The 17,221-nt window shown below is 32.3% G+C and overlaps 2 long non-coding RNA genes across 2 annotated transcripts; both read left to right on the top strand.

Moving 5' to 3' along the window:
* The first annotated feature begins 11,867 nt into the window (after nt 1–11,867).
* Nucleotides 11,868–14,431, top strand: LOC118597906. The gene is made up of 5 exons (XR_004946911.1): nt 11,868–11,983; nt 12,073–12,387; nt 12,476–12,566; nt 13,456–13,489; nt 13,562–14,431. It is a non-coding gene; the product is annotated as an uncharacterized LOC118597906 (long non-coding RNA).
* Nucleotides 14,432–14,466: 35 nt separating this feature from the next.
* Nucleotides 14,467–16,750, top strand: LOC118597936. Its single transcript, XR_004946966.1, has 5 exons — nt 14,467–14,965; nt 15,055–15,369; nt 15,451–15,550; nt 16,425–16,458; nt 16,531–16,750. It is a non-coding gene; the product is annotated as an uncharacterized LOC118597936 (long non-coding RNA).
* Nucleotides 16,751–17,221: the final 471 nt, after the last annotated feature.

The following is a 17,221-nucleotide window of genomic DNA, read 5'->3' as shown; positions in this document are numbered from 1 at the left end:
AAATTAAAAAAATTAAAGGGTTAAAAAAAATAAAAAGATTCATATCAACCCTCAGAATTGGGAACTGGTAATCAAAAACGGACTGATGTTGGCGAGGATTATAGTAATTTTATTCTCTGAAGAATTAAAGGGCCTCTATCATGCAAAATTAACTTTTTTTTAGCTTTTAAGTGTTCTTTCATGTTAATTCTTCATTATAAAGTGACATTTTGATCATGTATTTTTAAGCAGTAATCTAAAACTGCTCTCTGAGCACCAGCCCCTCATACACATGAACGTGAGGGAACAGCCCCTTCCAGGACGGGTCTATGCTGCCAGCTCTGCCCCTAGTTAACTCACACCCACTTTCTCTGCAGAGCTAGCAGTGATCAGCAAAACACTTTTATTTTTGTTTTTATTTTTTTCTTCATTTAAATTTCTGGGCGAAACACAGACACATTGCCATGATGTCATAAAATGGGCGGCACCCACAAGAAACGAAAGGCGGAGCTTCAGTGATCAAGGCGTCTTACAGCCAGATGGGGAAAAAAAACTCACCAAAATAGTTCATATTTCATAAAAAATTTGTTCTTTAGTGTATCATTATAAATATGGATATAGTTTACTCTGAAAAGCTAAAGAAAATCATGATAGACCCTTAAAAGAGTTTGTGGAATGTTAACTCCACACATTGATCATGTCAATCGTGTTGCAGCACCATGGTCTTTTTAATCAAACATTCAACGTGTTCTTTGAGAGATTTCTGGTTGATGTGGAGGCGTCCTTCAGTTCCTTTATGCAGGAAGCAACTCATAAATTCATGAATGAAAGCAACAGCACTCAGGATTATAGACTAAATTCTGATTAGTTTTAAGTTCTTTATATGTAACTTATTATATTTCTGTTTTTTCTTCTTATTTACACGTACTCTTAATTTTCTAAATAAAGTTATATATAAAAAAATAGCATACTTTTCTATTGCCAGAAAGCACTGCTACAAATAAATAATCTTTGCAAATCAAGACCAGGAATAATTTCTTCATTTATTTATTTTTTTGGCCATTGTTAATAAAAAATAAGCAAACATTTCTAATTAACTTTTAAAGTCCAGAAAAAATTTCTCTCAGATTCATCAGGTTAAAACCAAAGTGCTAACACAAAAATGTACAAATTATCCTTGATTCTTTATTAAATTAACACATTTTTTGGACCAAAATTGCATAAAGACAAGAGACATTTTATGCTTTTATGAAAATTGCAGCATCTGGAAGCACTTTATCGTCATGGTTACCACACTAGAAAAAAACTAAACCAGCTCCTGAACTTTAAGACGTCAGACTGATTTGTTGTGTGTTTTTCTTTAACAAGCCCTTTGTTTGAACGGACTGTGCTGTAACGCAGAAACACTTCACAATGGCGATTATCAAATCAATTCTTGTTGGCTCCATCACCAGTGTGGAAGGCTGTTACCATGGTAACCTTTCAAAAAATGCAAACTGATTTATTTGAAAGAGGTCCAGAAATTAAGAAACCTTCCAGCTGTTTAACTAACTTTACATTTTTGTGCTGTTTTCTTTTTTCTAAAACAGAAAACATATTTTAATTGTGTTTAAGTCAGAATGAAGAATGTAGAATAAGTTTTTACTAAAATGCAGAATTCAATGAGGTTCAAAAACATTCATTTAAATTAACTGTGGCTCAATACCACCTGTGACCACAAGAGGGCACCAAAAACACATTAATTTTACTTTAATTTGACAAAACATTTAATATTTAAATATATATATATATATATTAACTTAAATTTATCATAAATATCATTATAATTGACAAAATATTAGCTTGATTTTAAGGAATGTTTTAGTGATTTCTAAATTTTTGTCCTTTATTTTTGATGTTTCATGTTTTTATTGCAATGAAGCTGCAATCACATACTTTAAATATATATTTTTTCATACATAAAAATCAATAACCGAATGATCAAAGGCACGTTTTAGGACTGCAAACAAATCTGGAAACTGCCAAAAGTGATTTTTATCAATTTGTCATGTCAGGTTTTGAATGAAAATGTTCAGATGAATGATTTTTTTCTCCTGCAATCCATCACTTTATAGTATAGTGTCATATCCTGCCAGCAAACCTTCACACTCTCAGAGAAGATGTAATTATTTTACACCCTGAGGTTTTATGTGCATTCTGTATGCAAATGTTCCTGCAGCTTCTCATGCTCTCATGTTCTCAGCACATTTGTGAATGTTATTGATGGGGTCTGTGTTTTTAAGTCTCGCTTTGTTTCAGACGCTGAATGGCAGGAAGTGGTGTGAGGGCAGATTTCTTTAAAAAACGCTGGGAGTTTCCTCACTCAGACTCAGAAAAATTCTAAAATAGGAATGGGATTATATAAGTTTGTTTTTGTCACTCCTTTTCAAGCAATAAATCAAAGTTTACTTGACTTTGGTCACTAATCATTATAATTAATGAATCTAATGTGGCCACAGTGTGTTTTGTATGCATAACTGTAAAAATCTTTATTTATTATTATGAGACACAATTATTTTCTTCTTACATATACGTTCATTTTTCTTTGTTTTTTAATCGATGCATTTCATTATTTCCGTAATGAGTTTGACATATCTGTATGATCGATCAATCATTGATTTAAAAAAGTGCAACCCTCAACTGACAAATACATCTGAAGATCTCAGAAATGGAACCAAAAAAAAGGTCTGTCGGCTTTGGATTAAAACATTAAGTCTGCATCTTCTTCCCAGTCTGCTCTAAAACTTTACTTACACAGATGGAAGTTTCAGGTCCAAACTGCTGCTCTCTCAGAACCAGCAGTCATCACATTTCGTCAGAAGCTTGCAGAGAAAATGTTCTGAGATCTTGAACTTGGTTTGACATGCTGGAAATCCTGCTTGCTGGGTAAAATATAAAATATAATTTTTTGGAAAAAAAGATTTCCAAATAGTCTGTTTTAAATAGATAAGTTCTTTCACATCTAGTTTTCCGTCAAATCTATAATGTTGCATCCCTTTATATGTAATTTTATTTAAATTAAGACTAAAATTATATCTATTTTTTTAGTGAAAGACAAACTAAAATCTATATTTAAATCTAGGCTTACTATAAATTTGATTAAATAAGAAAATCCGTCAGTAAAAAAAAAAAAAAACAGCAATCAAAAATGTTTGTAATATTCTTTAAAACTCTAAAAACTATCTGGTAAATTATCCAAAAAAATCTAATTAAACAACTGTGAAATACCATGGATAAATATGTATGTGAGCAGGAAGGAGGGGAATGTGCATACTTTAAGGTTAAAAACGTTTTTATTTTTTTTTTAATTGTAGAAAAGAAAATCTGTCGCCAAATAAAGTTATTTAAGAAATACTTGAATGAAGTCTATATATATACTTCTGTGGGATTTTATTATAAGCATTAAAATTAAAATATTAATCAAGTCGTATTTTTATCATGACATTATTTCCGTTTAAGAGCAAAAATGGAATAAACAAACATTAAAAGGTGAATACTGTGAGAAATGCAGTGTTTAAATGGTGAAATGTCTCCCTCTAGTGGACACATTTAAACATTACACACAAGACAACTCAAAATAATTGAGGCTTTCTTTGGTAGCAAAAAGCATTGAAAATATTTTTTATGCAAAATATTTGTACACGTTTTCCATGCATTATTGTACCTCCCTTCACCACTGAAGAATTCTGCTCTAACTAAGTAATTTCTGGTCTTCAAAGAACATTATTTGATCATTTAGACATCTATTTTCGCCTCTTTTTTCATGACAGAAATGGAAGACCATTTTTGTTAAAGCGTGAATTGTTCACATAAATGGAAACAAAATGTATCATCAGGCAGCAGAAGAAATTTATCTTACCGCATTTTTACTTTTACATGAAGTAGCCTGAAGGCTACAAACACTAATGAATAAGAAATTAGGTAGAAAAATCCTGTTTAAAATGCACTTTGACTGATAAATGTTCACATGTAGTCCATTCACAAGTGAAAAATATGCATAAAATATGCATAAAAAAATAAAGATGTGCCACACAGGGACTGAGTGCTCGTGGTTTTCTGAAAGTCGTTGCAGATCAGAGGGATAATTAGTAGTGTTGGTACATTTATTAATCATCGTTTTGTTTGTGCTGAAGCTTTTTAGAGAGTCGGGTGTTTGACTGCATTCAAATGTGACACCTCCTACACTGCAAAAAAAGCAGCGTAAAAATAGGAAAATAACTCTAATATTAAGAAGAAAGTTTTTTTTTTTTTTTTTTTTTTACTAGTAATTGAGCTCATCCGGCTACTTTAGGGCGAAGGCGGGAAAACTCTGGATAAACTCACTCAATCAAAAGCTGTCAGAGGGAGAGCTGCTGTCACCTCTGACCTCATCGAGACATTAAAAAAAAGAAAAAAGGTCTCCTAATTTTATTTTTTTTCCTCCTCGGGTTAATACGAAAAGTCTTCAAGTCACAGAGACACAGAAACACAGTGGAAGCGGCTGTCATACAGATACAATCTTTTAATAATAATCACATAAACTCAAACATGGAGACGTGATTACTGATGTTTTCGTAGAACTCTTCACCATAAATAAACTTTATTCCTCAACATCATCTGTGTCTTCAAACATTCTTGGTGAGGCATCCACACACTGTTCCTTATAGCAATCACCCTATAAATATTAGCCTTTAGCTCCTCCCACATGCAGCATCAAACTCAGGAACACATTTTTTGACAGGTTATGAGCAGCGGATTTGTCGCACAACAAAAAAGGGGCGGGGCATGTGAATTTGTTGCACAAATGGCGTTTGGTGGGAATTACTTCAAAGTGGATGTTATACTAGATGTTGTTTTGATAGTTTTATATAGCTAGAATGTATTTTTTTTTGTTTTAAATGTTCCCAAATGTATTTCATCTTGATCACAGTGACAAAAACTAATGTAATGAACGCAAATTAGAACAAAATGTGAACAAAATGAGAAAAAAATCTTAGTACAAGTCGACCCATCTTTATAAAATCTCATCTAAAACTTGCACTAATTCTGATAGAACATAAATCTAAATTATTGTGAATCTTAAATCTAGTTTTTTATTTTCAATAGTTTGGAGCAAAACGATTTTTACTATTTTTAATTATAATTTCCTTTTTTCCAGATTCTATCTCTTAATGAGAGTTAAAAATACTCCACTGTTTTAAATTTTTACAAACAAACTTTTAAATAAACTTTCATCACTTGGACATTTCAGCTAAATCTAAATCCAGCCATCCACACTGCAATTATCTCATGCAGAGAATATTGCAACTCTATGTACTTCTGCATATTTCAGAGATTAGTCAATTCAAAATGTATTATCCCGACTGTACTTCAGTACTCGGTTCACCTCACTGGCTCCTGTTAGGTTGAGGGGCTGTAAGCTAGCAGGAAAGAGGGTAACCAAAGGGTTGATGGGAAATGAGAGAGTCTGTAACCTTTGCTGTTAGTTTTAATACTTACTTTAACACCTAGCACAGTGGCATCTAACCACTTCCTTTTCTCAGTACCTCCTCCATTTGAACTCACAGTTTGCTGTTCCAGTTTGTCTTCTGCTCTCAGATGGTCGTCATGTTCTGGAGGAACACGGCAGTTCTGATCCTGATCCAGCTGATTCAGGCTCAGCAGATCTTTGCAGGTACTACAAACATTTTATGGATATGATGCAGGATTTAATTTATGCTTTTTAAACTTGTAACTTGTTTCAACCCTCAGTTCCACCGTTAACTGAACTCAGAAGCCTGGAGGTTTCCAGAGGAGATTCAGTCACTTTGACTTGTAACGTGTCTGTGGAAGAAGCAACAGAAATCAAATGGATCAAAAACAATTTATTATTTCATCATTCCATCACTCTCAACGCCACAGTTTCAAATTTCTCTTCTTCTGACATCAGAATCGAGACCGAACTCCCGACAAACTTAGTGATTCTGGATGTTCAGGATGAAGATGAAGGACTTTATAATTGTACTGTAACTGACAGTAAAGGGTTTAAAGGAATCTCATGGAAGTTAAATTTGCTCGAGAAATGTAAAGGTATGTATTGTTTGACCGGGAAAGTTGAAGTAGAAAAACTGCATGTGACTTTAAACTACCGACATGACGTTTTTATTAATTTATTTATTTTCAGGAATCAGATTTTTAATTCATCCTTATCTAATAACCCTGATTGGAGCAGCGATTCCTCTGTTTGTGCTCTTTTAGTCGTCAGGTGAGTTATTCCGTTCAGCTTCTGAAAAGATCAGACATTTTACCAAAGATTTGCAGAGTACTGAAATCTGTGGGTCTTCTTTATTTCAGCGTGGAAGGAAAACATTTACAGTTTTACTTCTAGCTGCACCTCAACATGTATAAACTTAAATCCAAATTAAATCAATGCTAATATAGTAACATTCACTTTTAAAAACAACTATCATTTTATTTTTCTTCAGCCTGAGCCTTAACATATTTATTATCACAAACTTGTTTTTTCTAAAATAAAATAAAATAGTGACAAAATTGTACTTTTAAAATGTGAAATTATTGTTAAAGTTTTCAGGTTATTTGAATTATTTTTTCTGCATTCGTGAATTATTCAAGTGTTTTTAATGTAGATTATTTATTAAGAAAAACATTTATATGAATTACTGTAACTTTGTCATTAATATTAGATGTTATTTTAAAAAATGTAATTTATAAAAAGGTGACATTATCAAATGTTTCAAATTAAACTGTAACAAAAACTCCAAGTAATTGCTGTAAATTAATAATACTTGAGTCTATGAGCAGAAATAAGAAAATAAATCAAATTGCTCTATTCTTTATCTTTGTAGAAAATATGGAAGAAGATCAGAGTCTGAGTGAGACGAGGTCAGTGAAACACATTTCTCTGACAGTGTGAATCTCTGTACTGTCATCCTGTGTTTAAACTTAGATCTTCTGTTAATTCATCTTTCATGGAATTGTTCTTTTCTTGTGTTTTTCAGATTCTCTGCAGTTTCCACTCAGTCTTTATGCTGAACACGATAGAAGAAGATGATGTAAAGATGAAGGAACAGAGTTTACACTTTGAGCTTGGACACCAAAAATCAGGAGTCTGGGACTTTAGAAACAGTTTAGCCAAATGTGACATTTGTGTTATAATTAAAGTGAATTAATTGAATAAAATAAGAAATATTTTAACATCAACACTTCTGAACATTTTTTGTAAAGCTGTTTCTTTTTTCATTCTGATTTACTTTAATTTGGATGACAGTGATTCAGAAATGTCTAGTTTAATTCTGTGAATTTATGCATCAGATTAAACAAATACAGATTAAACTGCCACACAAGAGCCTGAAGGTCAAAAGTTGTCAAGATTTCATTATAAAATGAAAGAAAGTTTCATGTTTTTAAATTTTGTCTTTTGTGGCTCAACTTTGTGAAACGTATATGTTTTGACTCTCATCACTAACCAACAAAAATGCCTTTTAATTCACTTTTATTTAGATATTCTGCTCTGCTGTTCTACTGCTGTACTCCAGTTGTCCACTAGATGGAGGCAAACTCTGACTTTGAAACAAACTGCAGAGAAAGAAGAATTTGAATTTTCTGCAATCTTTTCAAATAAAAAGGTGATACAAAAAACATTGTAATTGATCAATAAAAATGATAACTAAAGCTATAGTGGAAAGAAAGACTTTTTATTTAACCAATAAGAATCCGCGGTAACCTTGGTGTGAACTATATATGTGCAGAGAGAGAACCACAAATGTAATGTTTGCTTTGATGATGTTTCTGGAGAAGAACACAGAAGATCATGAGAAACTGTTCTGTGTTTTTATAGATCTAGAGAAAGTCAAAGACAGAGAGGAGCTGTGGTTTGTTTGGCTATTTTATATCTGTCAAGTGTTTCCGAATTTTGTGCGCTTTTCCCACACTTGAAAAAGGGCTGAACATCCAAAGGAGAGGGCTGATTTACTCAGACTGCCACTTAATGTTGTTTTCCAAGCTTTATTTATTTTTCCATTTTTGTTAGTGAGCAGTGAATAGGTAAAAACCTTAAACTCCACACCACAAATTCACCGAAGCTACAGTGCACACTTACAGGTTAAACCTCAACTCACATGAAACTGAAAAGTCCGACTGGTCCCTGAAGTACACACAGACGATTTCAAAGTGCGCCCCACTGCCACACCAAACAAACGGGAAACAAAAGAGTGCAGCTCTTCTAATGTTCGGACAAAGTCTTTTCTTACCGGCTGCCTCTTCTATTGATGGATGACAAACGCGCACAGGTAGGCATGCTTTACACACGCTCTACCAAAGTTTGTATCTCACCGGTGTTTGCTGAATGAAGTGTGTGCGCAGTCATTAAATGTCCGACGCAGCACGCTCAGCTGCTGAATCGTTCCGTGTCATGTGATTCAGCGCTACAATATCAGATATATTTATTTTATTACAATTAACTTTCACAAATACGTCACAACCACAGACTTTCTGTATCTAAACTTTGCTACATATTTGGTCAACAGAATGCTGGTGGTTTTACTGCATCATATGTGGGAGATACTTAGACCTGGAAAGAGTCAGAACCATTTAATCCAACAATCCTTAGGCTTTGTACTTTTAAATTACTGACATCGCCAGGACTTCTGAATCCTCGAAGATCGTTCTATGAAGAAATCAAAAATCTATACCAAGAACAATTTAACATGATCCAAACTTTCCAATCAAAGTTTTAAGATGTACTTTAACACCTAGCATAGCAGCATCTAACCACTTCCTTTTTCTCAGTACATCCTCCATTTGAACTCACAGTTTGCTGTTCCAGTTTGTCTTCTGCTCTCTGATGGTCATCATGTTCTGGAGGAACACAGCAGTTCTGATCCTGATCCAGCTGATTCAGGCTCAGCAGATCTTAACAGGTACTACAAACATTTAATGGAAACGATGCAGGATTTAATTTATGTTGATGATAAAAACGTTTAAACTCATAACCTGTTTCAACCCTCAGATCCACCGTTAACTGAACTCAGAAGCCTGAAGGTTTCCAGAGGAGACTCAGTCACTTTGACTTGTAACGTGTCCCTCGATAAAGGAGCAATCTTCCAATGGACCAAAGAAAATGTATTATTTCATCATTCCATCGTCCTCAGTGCCACCAATCCAAATTTATCTTCTCTTAAGATGAGTATAAAGTCTGACCTTCCGACAAAGTTGACAATAGTGAATGTTCACGAAGAAGATGAAGGGATTTATAATTGTACTGTAGTCGACAGAAAAGGATTTTGGGAAATTACATGGAATTTAACTTTGTCTGAGGAAGTAAAAGGTTTGTATGACATGATAGGAAAAGGTTCAAATAGAGACATTTACCTGCTGGAAACCTAAAATCACTGACGGGAATTTATTCTCATTTTTTTCAGGAATCAGTCGTTCAGTTTATTCTGTTCTAAGAGTTCCGATTGGAGCAGGTTTTCTTGTAGGTTGCATCGTTTTACTCGTCTGCGTCCACAGGTGTGTTTTCCTGTTCAACTTCAGACGTAAATCTTAACAAAAAAAAGTATTTTCAACTTTTTTGTTGTGCTCCACTGCACTGGAAGAATTTAAAGTTTCATTTCTCATGTAGACTCTACAGAATTATTTAAGATATTTTTCAAATAAGCACTTTAAATAACTAAATGACCTGTAAAAAATTGCTCTGCATTAATATTTTTTTGAGGATTAACAAAACTCAAAAGGAAACAAATTAAAATTGTATTCATTTTTTTATGTTTTAATGGTATAAAATAAAAAAAATTGATATTGACCTTTTATTTATATGTTTGAATTTATTGTTATATTTGAACTACTTTGCATTAAATATCATTTTTCTGTGTTTTCTTTAGGCTTTAAAATAGAGATTATTTTTTAAGAGACATTTATATAATTTATATTAACTTTGTTGTTGTTTTTTGTGATTAAGAAAAACTTTTTTGCAAACATGCATGACTTTAATTTCTTCTGGTCAGTTGCAGATTATTTAACTATTGAAAGAATAAAATCAAAAGTTTCCTTTGACCTGAAACAGAAAACTTTTAACAATGAAGCGGAAATAATTATTATGCGAGATTGATTTGTTTCTCTTTGCCTGCTTGACTAATACTATGTCAGTTTAAAGCAAAAATAAGAAAATAAAGTTGAATGTTGAATTCTTTACCGCTATAGAAAATGTGGAAGAAGATCCGAGTCTGAGTGATTCGAGGTCAGTGAAACACATTTCTCTGATTGTGTGAATCTCTGGTCTCTGTACTGTCCTCCTGTCTGCTCTGTTTCTCTCCTTTGACCTCAGTTCTTCTGTTAATTCATCTTTTTTTAATTTCATGGAGTTGTGTTGTGTGTCTCTTGTGTTTTTCAGATTCTCTGCGGTTTCCACTCAAAGTCTTTATGCTGAACACGATAGAAGAAGATGACAGGAGAGAACATGGAGATGAAGGAAAAGAGTTTCAACTTTGAGCTTGGACTGTTTGGTTTGGTTAAATGTGACATTTATGTGGCAAAAACATGAAGATATTCAACTTTAGAACCCTTTTTGTAAATATGTTTTTTTAAGTCCCAACTCCGCCATCTGGTGGAGAAACTGAGAATTACAACAACATATTAGAACTACCTGTGAGAGCCAGAACCATTATAGATGTGTAAAATGTTTATGAAGAACTTGATATAATAAAGATGACAGTAATACAGAAAATTTTGAGTTCAATTGTAAATTAAATTTATGTAAATTAAATGTAAATGTATGCATCAAAGGGAAGATATACAGAATACTCTATCACACCTAAGAATTTCAAAGGTGTAAACTTGAAAAAAAAGGCATTTCTGTTTTAATTTATTTTGTCCTTGGAAGTCTAATTTTGAGTGTCATCAGTGACAAACAGAGAACTGCATCTTAAATCATTTTTTTTTAGATATTCTACTCTGCTGTTCCACTGCAAACATCCACTAGATGGCAACAAACTCTGACTTTAAACAAACTAGTCAGAAGAATTTGACCTTTTTAAAAAATGTATTTGTATTTTCAATGCAAATTTTTCAGATAAAATTTTGAGTTTTTTTCAAATAATTGCATTTTATTTATCAATAAAAATAGTGAATGATGCTGAAGTGGAAAAACTTTAGAAATACTTTATTCTATATACTTCATGAAGACTGTGAACATTGTATGGGCTTTTTAATTTTTTTTTTATATTGCAGATGCTTCAGATATATTTTTTTTTAATAAATTAATTTTTATTGATAAATAAAAATAGTGAATGATGTTGAAGTGGAAATAAAGACTTCTTATTTAACCAATAAGAACCCATGGGGATGTTAGTGTAAACATTGTATGTGCAGAGAAAGAACCACAAATGTAATGTTTGCTTTGATGATGTTTCTGGAGAAGAACACAGAAGATCAGGAGGAACTGTTCTGTGTTTTTATAGATCTAGAGAAAGTCAAAGACAGAGAGGAGCTGTGGTTTGTTTGGCTATTTTAAACAGATATATTTATTTTATTACATTTAACTTTCACAAATATGTCACAACCACAGACTTTCTGTATCTAAACTTTGCTACATATTTGGTCAACAGAATGCTGGTGGTTTTACTGCATCATGGAAAGAGTCAGAACCATTTAATCCAACAATCCTTAAGCTTTGTACTTTTAAATAACCAATATAGTTGCACCACTAGAACTTTTGCATGTTTGAAGATCTTTTTATGAAGATATGGAAGATTAACACATATTTACATTACAAAATCATTTTTGTCAAAGTTCTAAGACATTCTTTAACACGTAGCATAGCAGCATCTAACCACTTCCTTTTTCTAAGTACATCCTCCAAACATGTACTAGAAACCACAGAGTTTGCTGTTCCAGTTTGTCTTCTGCTCTCTGATGGTCATCATGTTCTGGAGGAACACAGCAGTTCTGATCCTGATCCAGATGATTCAGGCTCAGCAGATCTTAACAGGTACTACAAACATTTTATGGATATGATGTAGGATTTTGTTTATGTAGATGATGCAACTTGGTTTAAATTTAATCTGTTTCAACTTTCAGCTCCACCGTTAACTGAACTCAGAAGCCTGGAGGTTTCCAGAGGAGATTCAGTCACTTTGACTTGTAACATGTCTGTGGAAGAAGCATCATTAGTCAAATGGATCAAAGGAAATTTATCATTTGTTCATTCCATCGTCCTCGATGCTACTGTTTCAAATTTCTCTTCTTCAAAGATCAGTATAGAGACCGAACTCCCTTCAAAGTTAAATATACTGAATGTTCTAGATGAAGATGAGGGACTTTATATTTGTACTTTAACTGGCATTAAAGGACTAAATACAATTATATGGAACCTAACAGTCGAAGAAGTGAAACGTATGTATGACATGACAGGAAAATGTTAGACATTTACCTGCATGTGACATAAAACTACTGACATGACTTTTATTTTTATTTTTTTCAGGAATCAGTCATTCAGTTTATCCTTCTCTAAGAATCCCGATTGCAGCAGGATTTCTTCTGTGTTGCATTATTTTAGTCGTCTGCGTCCACAGGTGAGTTTTCCTGTTCACCTTCAGACGTAAATTTATTTTGAATATATATATATTTTCACCTTTTTTTGTTTTGTTCTATTTCACTGTAAGAATTTATTGAAAGTTTCACATCTACTTTAGATTATAAATAATTATTTTAAACTTTTCCCTTTAAAGTCCACTTTAAGCATCAAAATGACCATTGATGTGTAATAACTGTCAAACGTTTGATTAAGAATTAGACAAATGAAAATAGAAAAAAAACAAGATCAATTTATTTTTTTTTTCAAAAAAGAAAAACTGTTTTTTATTGGTATTTACAAAAAACAAATAATATATGTTGCAACAATAAAGAAATAATTTATTTGATCAAAAGGTTTAGTTTGATTTTTATAAAAAATTCAATTAATTCATTATATTTATACAATGTATGCCTTCAGTAATTGCTAATATTAGTTTTATAACAACTTTTCAGCTAATCAAAAAATTGATTATAACAATTCATTTTTTTACACATATTCATGCTTTAAACCTTCATAAGCTAAAAATGCATTTTATCTCATATTTTTCCATGTTATAAAATGTGAGATAAAAATCGTTTTTGGCCATTTCATAAATATTTTTAATAATTATTGTAATCATTTGTTGTGTTTGTGTTATTTTGCATAACTACTCTGCTTTTAGGGTAATTTTAATTGCTTTTCTTTAAACTTTAAAATACTTTCTTTTGTGAAACTTTCTTTACAGTAACTTTATCATCACTATTGTTATTTGTGATTTGAAAACTTTTTTTGGAGAAGAATTTCATGATCAAAAGTTACAAACTGATTTTTTAACAAGTAATTACTGTCTGATAATCACAGCAAAAATAAGAAAATAAAACAAAATGTTCATTTCTTCATCTTTTTAGAAAATGTAGAAGATCAGAGTCTCAATGAGACGAGGTCAGTGGAACTTCATGATCTTCATCACATTTCTTTGATTCCGACTCCTGAAGACTATTTTTCTGGTTCCAGAGCATCTGTGTCTTTATGCTGAACACAATAAAAGAAGATGACTGCAGAGAACATGGAGATGAAGGAAAGGAGTTTACACTTTGAGCTTGGACGTTTGGTTTGGTTAAATGTGACATTTATGTGGTAAAAACATGAAGATATTCAACTTTAGAACCCTTTTTGTAAATATGTTTTTTTAAGTCCCAACTCCGCCATCTGGTGGAAAAACTGAGAATTACAACAAAATAATAGAACTACCTGTGAGAGCCAGAGTCATACATATGTAAAATGTTTATGAAGAACTTGATATAATAAGATGACAGTAATACAGAAAATGTTGAGTTTAATTCTGTAAATCCATGCATCAAAGGGAAGGTATACACAAGATGTCACACCTAAGAATTTCAAAGGTGTAAACTTTAAAAAAAGAAGGCATTCTGTTTCAATTTTGTCCTTGGAAGTCTAATTTTGAGTGTCATCATTGACAAACAGAGAACTGCATTTTAAATCCTTTTTATAAAATATTCTACTCTGTTGTTCTACTGCAAATATCCACTAGATGGCAGCAAACTCTGACTTTAAACAAACTGGTCAGAAGAATTTGACCTTTTTAAAAAAATGTATTTGTATTTTCAATGCAAATTTTTCAGATTAAATAATTATGTTTTTTCAAATAATTGCATTTTATTAATCAATAAAAAATAGTGAATGATGCTGAAGTGAAAAAACTTTAGAAATACTTTATTCTATATCCTTCATGAAGACTGTGAACATTGTATGAGCAGAGAAAGAACCACAAATGTAATGTTTGCTTTGAGGATGTTTCTGGAGAAGAACACAGAAGATCAGGAGGAACTGTTCTGTGTTTTTATAGATCTAGAGAAAGTCAAAGACAGAGAGGAGCTGTGGTTTGTTTGGCTATTTTTAACAGATATATTTATTTTATTACAATTAACTTTCACAAATATGTCACAACCACAGACTTTCTGTATCTAAACTTTGCTACATATTTGGTCAACAGAATGCTGGTGGTTTTACTGCATCATATGTTGGAGATACTTAGACCTGGAAAGAGTCAGAACCATTTAACCCAACAATCCTTAAGCTTTGTACTTTTAAATAACCAGTATGGTGGCACCACTAGAACTTTTGCATGTTTGAAGATCTTTTTATGAAGATATGGAAGATTAACACATATTTACATTACAAAATAATTTTTGTCAAAGTTCTCAGACATTCTTTAACACGTAGCATAGCAGCATCTAACCACTTCCTTCTTCTCAGTACCTCCTCCAAACATGTACTAGAAACCACAGAGTTTGCTGTTCCAGTTTGTCTTCTGCTCTCTGATGGTCATCATGTTCTGGAGGAACACGGCAGTTCTGATCCTGATCCAGCTGATTCAGGCTCAGCAGATCTTTGCAGGTACTGGAAACATTTTATGGATATGATGTAGGATTTTATTTATGTTTATGATGCAACTTGGTTTAAATTTAATCTGTTACAACTTTCAGCTCCACCGTTAACTGAACTCAGAAGCCTGGAGGTTTCCAGAGGAGATTCAGTCACTTTGACTTGTAACATGTCTGTGGAAGAAGCATCATTAGTCAAATGGATCAAAGGAAATTTATCATTTGTTCATTCCATCGTTCTCGATGCTACTGTTTCAAATTTCTCTTCTTCAAAGATCAGTATAGAGACCGAACTCCCTTCAAAGTTAAATATACTGAATGTTCTAGATGAAGACGAAGGACTTTATATTTGTACTGTAATTGACAGGAAAGGACTAAATACAATTATATGGAACCTAACAGTCGAAGAAGTGAAAAGTATGTATGACATGAAAGGAAAATGTTAGAGACATTTACCTGCATGTGACATAAAACTACTGACATGACTTTTATTTTTAGTTTCTTCAGGAATCAGTCATTCAGTTTATCCTTCTCTAAGAGTCCCGATTGCAGCAGGATTTCTGCTGTGTTGCATCATTTTAGTCGTCTGCGTCCACAGGTGAGTTTTCCTGTTCAGCTTCAGACGTAAATTTATTTTGAATATATATATATATGTTCATCTTTTTTTTCTTTGTTCTATTTCACTGTAAGAATTTATTAAAAGTATCACATCTACTTTAGATTATAAATAATTATTTAAAACTTTTCCCTATAAAGACCATTTTAAGCATCAAAATGACCATTGGTGTGTAATAACTGTCAAACATTTGATTAAGAATTAGACAAATGAAAATAGAAAAAAACAATATCAATTTATGTCTTTCAAAAACACTTTTTTTATTTACAAAAAACGTAAACAATATATTTTGCATCAATAAAGAAATAATATATTTGATCAAAAGTTTTAGTTAGATTTTTATGACATTCAATTCATTGATCATATTTATACAATGTATGCCTTCAGAAGTGGCTAATGTTCGTTTTATAACAACTTTTCAATGTTTTAAAATCAATAAATTGATTATAACAATTCATTTTTTACACATATTCATGCTTTAAACCTTCATAAGCTAAAAACGCATTTTATCTCATATTTTTCCATGTTATAAAATGTGAGATAAAAAATTGTTTTTGTCCATTTCATAAATATTTTTAATAATTATTGTAATCATTTGTTGTGTTTGTGTTATTTTGCATAACTACTCTGCATTTAAGGTAATTTTAATTCCTTTTCTTTAAACTTTAAAAGAATTTCTTTTGTGAAACTTTCATTACAGTAACTTTATCATCAGTATTGTTATTTGAAAAACTTTTTTTGGAGAAGGATTACATGATTAAATGTTACAAACTGATCTGTAACAAGTAATTAGTGTCTGATAATAACAGCAGAAATAAGAAAATAAAACAAAATGTTCATTTCTTCATCTCTTTAGAAAATGTAGAAGATCAGAGTCTCAGTGAGACGAGGTCAGTGGAACTTCATGATCTTCATCACATTTCTTTGATTCTGACTCCTGAAGACTATTTTTCTGGTTCCAGAGCATCTGTGTCTTTATGCTGAACACAATAGAAGAAGATGACAGGAGAGAACATGGAGATGAAGGAAAGGAGTTTCAACATCCAGTAGAGATGGAGTCTTGGACTTTAGAAGCTGTTTTTAAGGGGTTAAATGTGACATTTATGTGGTTTAAACATGAAGATTTAATTGGATAAGAAGAAATATTTCAACATTAAAAACTAAATACTGTTTTATTTCAAAGCTGAGTTTAATGTTGTGCATTTATGCATCAGAGTGAACAAATACAGGTTACTCTGTCAAGAGCCTGAATGACAAAGGATGTAGATCTGCTTCAAACCCACACGGGTCTGCAACCTGAGGCTCCCAAGCCTTCTATCCCTGTATTGTGGCTTTTTGGCTTCAAAGAAAACTTTAAACTTAAATTATTTTCACTCTTTCACTCAGATGGCTCAATAAACGTTTGTGGGTTTGACGTCGAACGTCTGGGGAGTTTGACTGACAGATTACGGGTAGCAGCGGCGTCACCCAAATGCTCCTTTTAGCTTGACAAAAAGGAATAAGTGTAGTGTAAACATAAAATAATGATCTCTGTACATAGAAATTCTTGAAGGCAGGTAATGGTAACAGTTCTTTCATGGCGGACAGAATCAAATGTTGGAATGGTTCTCCCTCAAAGGCTTCAACAATGACTTGTACAATTCTCTCGAGCCG

The sequence above is a fragment of the Oryzias melastigma genome, linkage group LG21, assembly GCF_002922805.2.
Source record: "Oryzias melastigma strain HK-1 linkage group LG21, ASM292280v2, whole genome shotgun sequence".
In the NCBI taxonomy this organism is placed as follows: Eukaryota; Metazoa; Chordata; class Actinopteri; order Beloniformes; family Adrianichthyidae; genus Oryzias; species Oryzias melastigma.
The sequence above is the reverse complement of the archived record's forward strand: the minus strand, read 5'-3'. Positions and strand labels throughout refer to the sequence as shown.